The sequence below is a fragment of the Belonocnema kinseyi genome, chromosome 2 (genome assembly GCF_010883055.1).
Source record: "Belonocnema kinseyi isolate 2016_QV_RU_SX_M_011 chromosome 2, B_treatae_v1, whole genome shotgun sequence".
In the NCBI taxonomy this organism is placed as follows: Eukaryota; Metazoa; Arthropoda; class Insecta; order Hymenoptera; family Cynipidae; genus Belonocnema; species Belonocnema kinseyi.
The window spans coordinates 117,670,187-117,680,394 of NC_046658.1; the positions used below are offsets into that span (position 1 = coordinate 117,670,187).

Consider the following 10,208-nt stretch of genomic DNA (forward strand, 5'->3'; position numbering starts at 1 on the left):
TTTGAACTTTGTTTTATCATTGTCACATGTACCGTCATGCGCCTTTTAGCAATGTGTAACATTTATATCCATCACAAGTACACTCCTTGATCTCTTAGTTTTGTATTACTCAATAACGAAACAAATTTGAAAGATTAAAATACAAGAAGAGGATCCTACTAATCCAAAATATCAACAAACAAAAATTATAATTTAAAAAAAATTCTTTTGTAGAACGAAACATATTATTTCAAGGAATACGTGAAATATTTGATAAAAATTAAAGAAATGTATCAAATGAAACGAAATTATATTATTAATTTTTTTTCGAGAAAAGGCGATCAGAGAACAAAATTATTTTATCCTAGTATTTTTAATTTGGTTAAAAACTAAGAATAATGTTATTATTTTCAGAGTCAAAGTAAAGTTTTAAGCAAATTTTGAAATTAAATCTGTGTTTAGAAATAATAGAAGACAATAAAAAAAATGGGTGATATTTGGATTCTTAATTCTATTATTCATTTCTGTGGCATTTGCCGGATAATTAATGGATATGAAATATTTCCGATGGGGAAACTAGAAAAAGAATTCTATGCGTATGACTAAGCAGTTTGTAAAAACAAAGTCCATTTCGATATTTAGAGTGACTAAATATCCCATGAATTTTTGGATTGAAAAATTTTTGTAAAAATCGGTTTCTATTGTTGCATCTCAAAGGAAGAAATGTTGACAAAACTTAAAAGGATGAATTTATTTTTAACGAAACTGTTGAATTTTAAAATGATAAATGACACGAAGTATCTTGATATTATCAATTGAATGTTTCAGTAATTGATTTTTCGAAAATATCTACATTTTATACAGTATTTCGTTAGCTTATAAAGGTATAGAATTTAAAACAAAATTAAGGAAAATTTCAATGATTCTCTTACTGCAAATTGAATCGTTGGAATTTGATTGCGTCACTATCAATGAAAAGAAAATTTTTATTTAGTACGTGCCCCCAATAAAAGGAGACTTTTGTTTCAGATTTGTACGTGATAAATCCATATTTTCCTTGCATTTCACAATTAATTGAATACAAATATATAAATATTAACGATCTTGTTCTGATTTCAAATCAAGTATAGGTGATATGTTATAAATTTTTCATTTAATAGAAGAAAAAGAAATAATTGCTTAATTAAATTTCTTTTTGTAACAGAATTTGTATGCTTAAAAGATTTCTTTAATTTTTTGTATATGAAATGAATGTAAATCATTTGGTGTGCGTGGAAAGGAATACTTCTAATTAAAAGTTAAAGCGTCATTATCCCATGTTTGACATAGTAAAATAGGCCGTAGGGCCCTATTTCTACGTTATATAAAACACTGCTCATCGTGGTTCATTCTCGATTTAAATACCAGTGATCTTTGAACGGAATAATTAGAATTTTAAATTAAATTTCTGTCTTTTACCAATAAAAATATTTGATGGGATTACTTAAATTGTGATTAAACATATATTTATTTTCTGTATCAATATATTTTAATTCAAAATAATTGTTTATTTTTTTATCAGTAAAATGCATTTATTAACTGTCGATTAACCAACTGAGAAACAAAAACTAAGTGCTCATTTCAAAATATTGAAAATAGGAAGAATCTATTCTTCAAAATTGGCAATATAAACGTCCTTGATGACTTATAACTTTACCGCCTATACGTTTTTTGTGACTTCTGTAATAGAAAGTGTGAATAGTTTGATGTAATTTCGATATACTTTTACTATTTTGGAAGCTGGATGGATGAGAATGTAGCACAGCATGCGTTGCGCAATTAATGAATTATCATACCTTGGTGTAACATGCACAGAAGACTTTTTTGAAGAAGTTGCATCATCAAATAATAATTAAGAGGCTGTTATAAATACGAGATAAAACATGATATTTCGACTTCTCTCGCACAAATAAGAACTTCTATACAAAAAAATTTTGAATAAATGTTACTCAATCTAAAACATAATCCCCCATTTATTTGTGTGAGCCAAAAAAAGATTGCCTTTTTTAAACAAAAAGTCTCCGAGCGGATAAAGCAAAAATAAAATATCTAAATTTTAAATCCTATCTTTGACTTCTGATACTTATTTCAGTATTTATAATAATCTTTCTTGATAAAAAAGTGAGAAATGGAATCTTTTCAATTTTAATCTAAAATTATTGTGATGTTTGGTAAAATTCTTGTTGAATTTCAATTTATCTTGCGAATAAAAATTATCTTGCGGGTTTTCTGAGCTGATAAAAAAATTAAATCTCTTTTCTTCCTTTACAACCAACCTAACTTATTTCAGATAATGAAGAGAAGCTATAATAAGATGAAAAATTACCAGTGATATCTTTAGATAAATGATTAATATGTTATTTTTCATACTATCGTGCCTGAAGTTTGTTTAGTATAAATGAAAAATTGATAAGATATTGTTTGGCGAGATTGAGAAGAACATGCAATTCGCCAATCAAAGCCAAGAACGCATAAAATATTAAAAAATTGTATTTATCTCAGCTTTTCAAATTTTAATACGTTTCCTAATTATTATGATACAACAAAAATATTTTTGTTAAAGGAAATATAATCTATTGTTATTAACTCATGAAAAAGTGACAGATATCGAAGGAAAGCATTAGCTTTAGCCATACAAAGCAAATCTTTTGAATATGCGTAACTTTTAATTGGAACTATTTTCAGAAAACAAAATTGATATCTTTTGTTCGGGTTTTCGATTAGACATTTTAAAAAATCTGATATAGAAATATAAATTGATACGAAATTTATATACTTACATGAAGTTTTCTCTTTCAATTAACAATAATATTAGATTATAAATTAAAGGACTCTTTTTCCTTTAGAATGTTGAAAAATGTCCTAAATGACGCATCATGGATTTTGTCAACTCAATGTTAAAAAAAGTATCAAGCATTTCAAGGATGAAATTTCTTTAAAATGAATAAAAAAATATTCCTTCACTCACATGCAGAAAACGGTTTTTAATTACTTTTGAACTTTTCTGAAATCCTTAGTTTTGTTTTTAAACTCTCTAAATTTGAATCAGAGAAATTCCACTAAGAATCAGGTACCTATTCTGTCAGGAAGTTAATTCCGTATACTTTCCCAGTAAAAAGATGACTGAAAGTTTCCGTATCATTGTCTGATACTTCAGTAACTTTTTTTTACTTAGAAATTAGTAATCAACAATTCAAAAATGTTTAATTTAAAACATGCAAAAAACGACATTTTTTGACATTTCCGGAAAATTCTCACTTTTTTATTAAATGTACAAGTTGATGTTTAATCTCAACCATAGAAACTTTTCTTATAATTCAGAAAATTTTGATTATCCAGGTAAAAAAAGCAGAATGACAATAATTACCGATTAATGCACACAAAATTTACGCCTATAAAATTAGATATAATAATCTAGAGAGCGAAATTGCTGCTTGCAGAAGTAATAAAATTGGTCTCAATTATTAGAAATTTAACTTGCCTTTGTACGGGTAATAATTGAACCAAAAAAGTTGTGTTTATTTCAAGAATTCGACTGCATAATATGATAAAATAAAAAGTGAAGTACATACAGGGTAATTTAGTAAAGGAATAATCTTGCGTTGCACACGAATATACGTTTTCATGGTTACTTTTAAATTATCTATAATTTTATTTTTTCGTCATTAAGTTCTTAAACACATTGATATTTTTCAGAAATGTATTATCACATATCTGACATTTCTGCTTGGATCCCTCTCTCACTATGTATATTCTGTTTGCGTTTTCGGAAAATTCAATACAATTTATCAATATTTGTTAAATTATTTTAATTTTCCTGAACAATATGTTTTATAATTGATGAAAATTGATATCTTATCTTTAAAATTAAATGCAATATTTATGCGTGCGTAACTGAACCATTGCATTTTTGTTAAAATACAATAGTTACGACGAAAAACACTAGCAAAAACTAAAGTTGTTTAAAATCGTAAATTTAATTTTTGAAGTGAAATAATTTTTGGTTACAATGAAATTTCTAGCATAAAACACTAATATACTCTATTATTGTTTAAGCATTGTAAATATGCTTCGAAATTTAGCGATATTTTATTAAAGATAGAACTTTTTGACGAAAAAAGACTAACGTAAAATAGGGCAAAATGATCTAAGAATGTTTATTCTCTTTTAAACATAACTTTCGTTATTTCGCTTAGTTATTTCGCTTTCTGGTGCAAAATATTAACAGAACCTAAATTTGTCCAAACATTGTAAATATTCTTTGATTTCTAATCATTTGTCGATTAAAAATATCAATAGATTCTGGTACAAAGCACTAGCATAACATACCGGAAAATTTTTCAGAATTGTAAATCTTCTTCTAAATCTAATGATTTTTTTTCTTCTAAAATAACCAAGTTCTTATAAAAGACATTAATATAAATTAAAACTGTTCAAAAATTCAAATATTTTTCGAGCTAAAAAGATGTTTTAAAATGCTCATTTTCAGTGTGAAAACGCTAACATAAACGGAAAATGTAAATTGTTGGAAAATGTTTCATTTTTATAACCTTATGAAAATCTAAAATCAAATTATTTATAACTAAAAACAACCATTTCCGGTGTCAAACGCAAACATAACCTAAATTGATGAACATTGGGAATCTTAATAACAATTTTTGTTTAAAAATTTTAATCAGCGGTGCCAAATACTAGTAAAACCTACACTTTTTAGAAATAGTATGACTTTTTTGAAGCTATATTATTTGATTGTATATTAAAATTATTCTTTAAAAAAACTAATGTACAGCGAAAATAAAACATAACATAATGGCTATAATATAATATTTATTTAAAATATAACATAATATTAAATAACATAAAACATGTAGAACATTTTAATAATATATTAGACAAGTTGAAAGTTTTCATTTAACCCCGCAGTAAATTTTAGAAGAGAAAACTAAGCGTCAAAAATAACCATATATATATTAAATTGCAGTTATTTGCATATTCGTCTTTTTTCTTTCGCTTCAGGCCAATTGTTAAGTAATTAATTATTTTTTATTATTCACACCATTACGCCATTTCTCTTTCGGGGTAGGCGTGACTCACCTGGTGGAGAAAGGAGTAAGGAAATTCTTGTGTTATTTATTTAAATAACACGTTCGTTCCGCAACACTCCTCCGACCCAGGTTGCTGATCAATCTCTCTGGCCATCACCCCAAGTGAAGATCCTCACAAAGTCGTTATGTAAGGTTCCCCACTTGGGTCCATTAGTGTCCAAGCTCTTTTGTTTTAGGCGTCATTCACTCTACTGACACTATTTTTATTAATTATTTGCCGCCATACTTTTCTGTCCTGGCATAGTTCTATAGCTTCTTTTAGGTCCGTGCGTTTTTTCATGCAGGCTCTCGTGTTTCTGTGGCTTCTTATGTCTCTTCTAACTAGGGTCTCATTCATACATTCTCACAATTCTTCCAGCGGTCTACTTCTGGGCATCCTGCCATTTACTTTACCTTGATACACTTGTTTCGTTAGTCGTTCATTTGGCATTCTCTCAACATGCCCGAACCATTTTAACCGATTTCTTTCCCATGCGTCTATTAGCGTCTCTTCTGCACCACATTCTTTTAGAATTATCTCGTTACTTACTTTGTCCATCAGGGTTTTCCCGCATATTATGCACATGAATCTCATGTCAATTGCGTTAATTTTACTCTTATCTTTTTCTTGATAAGTCCATGTCTTGCTACCGTATATTACAGTCGGTACAAATATAGAATTATGTATTGCCATTTTAGCTTTATTTAATATATATTTTTACTTCTGATCCATCTTCCCGTCCCTGGTAAATAAGCTACCAAGGTATACGAGCTTATCAACTTCTTCAATTCTCTGATCATTTAATACACTATTGCATAGCGTTTTCTCACTCTTTCCTTCGAACACCATAGTTTTTGTTTTATTTGTGTTACTTTTGAGGCCCATGTTCTTCATGCTTGCATTCAGTTTATTCAATATTCTTTGCAAGTCATCGATTGACTCTGCCATAATAACCTTATCATTTGCGAATGCTAGCCCACGTATCCTTACTGTTTCGAGATCCACACCTTCTTCGTCGAAAAGAGCCATTCTTAAAAACTTGTTCATGAATAATATAAATAATCATGAAGACATAACGCATCCTTGTATAACTCCTTGAATAATATCAAAACAGTTACTAGATTTCCCATTTACCCTTACACTCGCTTTGCTACCCGTATTTATTTTTTTATAGCTTGTAGGAGCCATCAATTATTGCAGTCATCAATTGAGTTTTCTAACGAATCGTGTTCTACATCGCAGTTGTGGCGACGTATAGCTTCATCTTCGAATTATCCCCTAAAATAGTCTCTGAAGGCGTCTAGTATCCCGTCTACATCATAAAGCATTTTCCCATGACTGTTTCTCATGTTGACAAATTCTGTACTTTTATTTCCCTTCAGTTTTTTATAAAGCAGTTTCTTGCTTCCCTCAAAGTCGTTTTGTATTTTCTTCTCTTCTTCTGTTCTAATTTTATCTTTACTTTCCCTAATTAATCGTCTGAGTATTCTCTTTTTGTGTCTGGAATCATTTGTAGGTCTATATCTTTCCTCGTCGCTAGGACGAGGAAAGTACATGCGCCCTCTATATCTTTGTTGTTTATGAGCGCCTCTCAGGTTGCCTAATCTATGCTTTAATTTAGAAAAATGACTACCCAACGTGTTTGTATATAAAACAATTTAACGTAGGTTTCACGGACTAGAATGTGTTTTGTAAAAATTAAAATTGAATGACAACTTCGACACCCATAACATCCTTGAAAGGTATTGTTTGTAGATTTGCGAGATTTTTTATAATATGGTTACACAACTTTTTTAGGTTTATGACTTTGTTTTTAAGGTTATAAAAATTGTAACTTTCCTAAAATTGTTAAGAAAATTAAAAAAGAATAAAAATTTTTTTAGATATATCAAATCAAAATTTCAACAAAAATGTTCGCCTTCTACCAAATAGCTATTAATTATTCAAAAAAATACGAATTCTCAATAAAAGTTGTAATAGTTAATATTTTAATCAAAAAAATTCTCTTTTTAATAAAAAACCAGTTGAGTTGATCCAAAAAAAGATAAATTTTCAACAAAATAGTTAAATCATCAACCAAAATAATGAAATTAATTTTTAACCATTTGTATTTTCAATTAGTTTAATTATTAACCAATTTTATTTTCAATCATAAAATATTACATATTCCACAAAAGATGCAAATTTTCTACAAAACGTTTCACTGTTTCAACCCTAAAATGTACATTTTTAACAAACAAGGTAATTTTCAACCAAATATTTTAATTTTTAATCTAGTGTATTAATTTTCCAACAAGAAGATTAACTTTTTACAAAAAAAAAACGAATTTTCAACTATAAATATAAATCTTCAGCTAAAAAAAGTGAAATCTTAACAAAGTAGTTTAACTTTCAACCAAGTAGTTGAACTTTCAACCAAAAAAGTTGAATCAACAACAACAAAATTAATTTTAAACCAAATAGTAGAAATTTTACTTTAAAAGAAAATAATTTCTACCAAAGCGCAAAATTTTAAAACCAAAAAGACGAATTTTCAACCATATTGTTGAATTTTCAAACAAAGAAGGTTTTTCAGTCAAGAACGACAACAAATTTTTGACAAAATTTTAGTTTGAAGGGAAAAATAATGTTTAATACAAATTAAAAATGTTGAATAATTATTTATTTTTTTCAGTTCCTTTGCTTATTTACATTCAAGTTATATAAATATAATTTTTTAGGTATCTGGAAAAAAAATTCAATAAGATTTTCAAAGAATCTAAATAAGTCAACAAAGTATCTGAAAAATGTCTAAGAAATGTTGTTACAGCATTTTACCAACTTTTAGAAAAAATTTGTGTCAAATTAAAATTGTATTTGCATGAAAAAATCATTTCACGTGTTTAAGCTAAATTGAAAGAAACTTGGATCAAAATAATATCATAATAGAGAAAAATTCTTCTGAGATCATTCTTGTTAATTTTATAAATGAACATAAGAAACAAATGCATTATTCAGACATTTGTCTACAAAAAAACTCATTTTTTTCAATATCAGTCTTTTAAATTCGAAAATTTACAATAATTTTAGCAACATTCATACATATTTATTTGATCAGCTTTACGTTGTATGAAAAATAAATTCAATATTCGCGCATTTATTGACGGAAAAGTTTTTTTTCAACGCCAGTCCTTTTAATTGGGAAGTCAATGGGAATATTGTTTACAGTTATACTTAGTTGATAAATTGTATGATTTTTTATAACAAATCCAATGCACGAATGCATGATTTGACCATTTGTCGACAGCAAAATTTTTTTTCTTTCAAAATGACCCTTTTTAACTTGAAACTCCATGATAATTTCAGCGGCATTCATGATTCTTTGAAGAATGCCCAAATAATCCATTTATCTATTCAATTTTGTTTGAAAAAATTATACAATTTATAACATAATGATGAATAACACAGAAATTATCACGGAGCTTCCAATTGAAAGTACTAACATTGAAAAAAATATCCAATTTTTTGTCGACAAATGCTCAAATAATACATTTGTTTATTAAATATATTTTAAAATATCAAACTATTTGACAAAAAAGTATGAGTGGTGATGAAATTACCATGGACTTCATAAGGAAAGGAGTGAAATCGAAAAAAACTAATTTTTTGTCGAAAAATTTGTGAATAATGCATTATTTATTAAATTTGTTTTTAAAAAATCGTAAAATTTATCAGTTAATTCTGAATGCTACTGAAATTATCATGAAGTTTCCAATTGAAAGAATTGGAATCAAAAGAAATTATTTGTCAATCGACAGAAACCCGAATAATGCTAGAAAGTTGCATTTTTTTTTTAAATTGCTTTTTATCCACTTTTGAATTAGTGTATACAACTATATTTTCGTAGTAATGCCAGATAGTTGCAGCTTTTTTAAAATTCTAACTTTTTGTTTACCTCACTCAGTGAGGTAATAATTAATGCAAGTTAACAATCATAATTATTTCCACAATTGACTATTGCTTATGACTATCTTCTTTTAGATTAATTCTAGACAGTTGCGCTTTTTTCGAAAGCTATCAGCTTTGTTTTGACTTTTTAGTTATAAGCAAATAATAAATAGAGGATAGTACCCAAATATGAGATACCAACTCTGGCGTGATTGTCGGAATTCTATGTACTGAATTTAAAAGTAATATAGGTCATTTTAAAGGAAATTTAGTCTGTCATAAGAATCTCAAATAAAAAATTTTATTACAAATTTTTTGTATGCTGAAAATACAAAAAATGTAAAAAAGTGCTTTTTTCAAACTCGTCAAACTATTCTCATAATATGAGATACCCCAGGAAATAGCTAACAAAATGCCAAATAAAGTATTATTTTTAATGAAAACTTCATTCTATGTTTCCGAAGTATAAATTTACTGCTATTTAGATATATTTAGTTTTTGCAGTAGTCACAAACACTTTTGTAACCAATTTCCCCGGCGCAGCCACAGTGTTGTAAACTTTACTGCTAAATACAAATTTAATGAATAATAAATAGGGTTTAAAGAATTCCCTTCCAAGAACTCGACCACCATCGATTTCACAAAAAGTTCGCCTATAATCTTTAGAAGCCCAATGAAAAATGGATTATACCACGAAATAACTCTTTCTTCAAGGGCTACAAGTTAGTGATAGAACCAACCCCGTTTTCTCATATTACGAGAATGTCTCATATTCGAGTACTCTCCTCTAAACATTAGAGATAATCATGTTCTCAACAACCTCTTTCTTTTTCGTGAATATATTTTTCTATAAGAAAATATATATTTATAAAATTACTATCTCACTCTAATTGTCTTCTAACTAAAGAGGAAAGTCAGAAACAATATTTACTACATGTGGTAATAGAGTATCGGAAGTAATTTGCTAACTGCACCTTGTCCCGTGTAATGTTATAATCATCTTATTTATTACGTAGACCTTTTTAATTTCTATATTATTATATATGTATATACTCTATATCTAGATATATGGTGTTATTTCCACCTTAACATACCGTCGCCACATTTTGAGCCAAGGCATTCCCGATGATAGCTGCAGGGCGTGCCATGCACACCCCGAGCATTTAGCTCACATACTA

The 10,208-nt window shown here is 27.9% G+C and overlaps 1 protein-coding gene across 2 annotated transcripts in view; it reads left to right on the forward strand.

Moving 5' to 3' along the window:
* The window catches only part of LOC117167262 (ABC transporter G family member 23-like), a 52,324-nt gene that overhangs the window by 1,072 nt on the left and 41,044 nt on the right, over positions 1–10,208 (forward strand). The gene's annotated exons all lie outside the window — the stretch shown is intronic.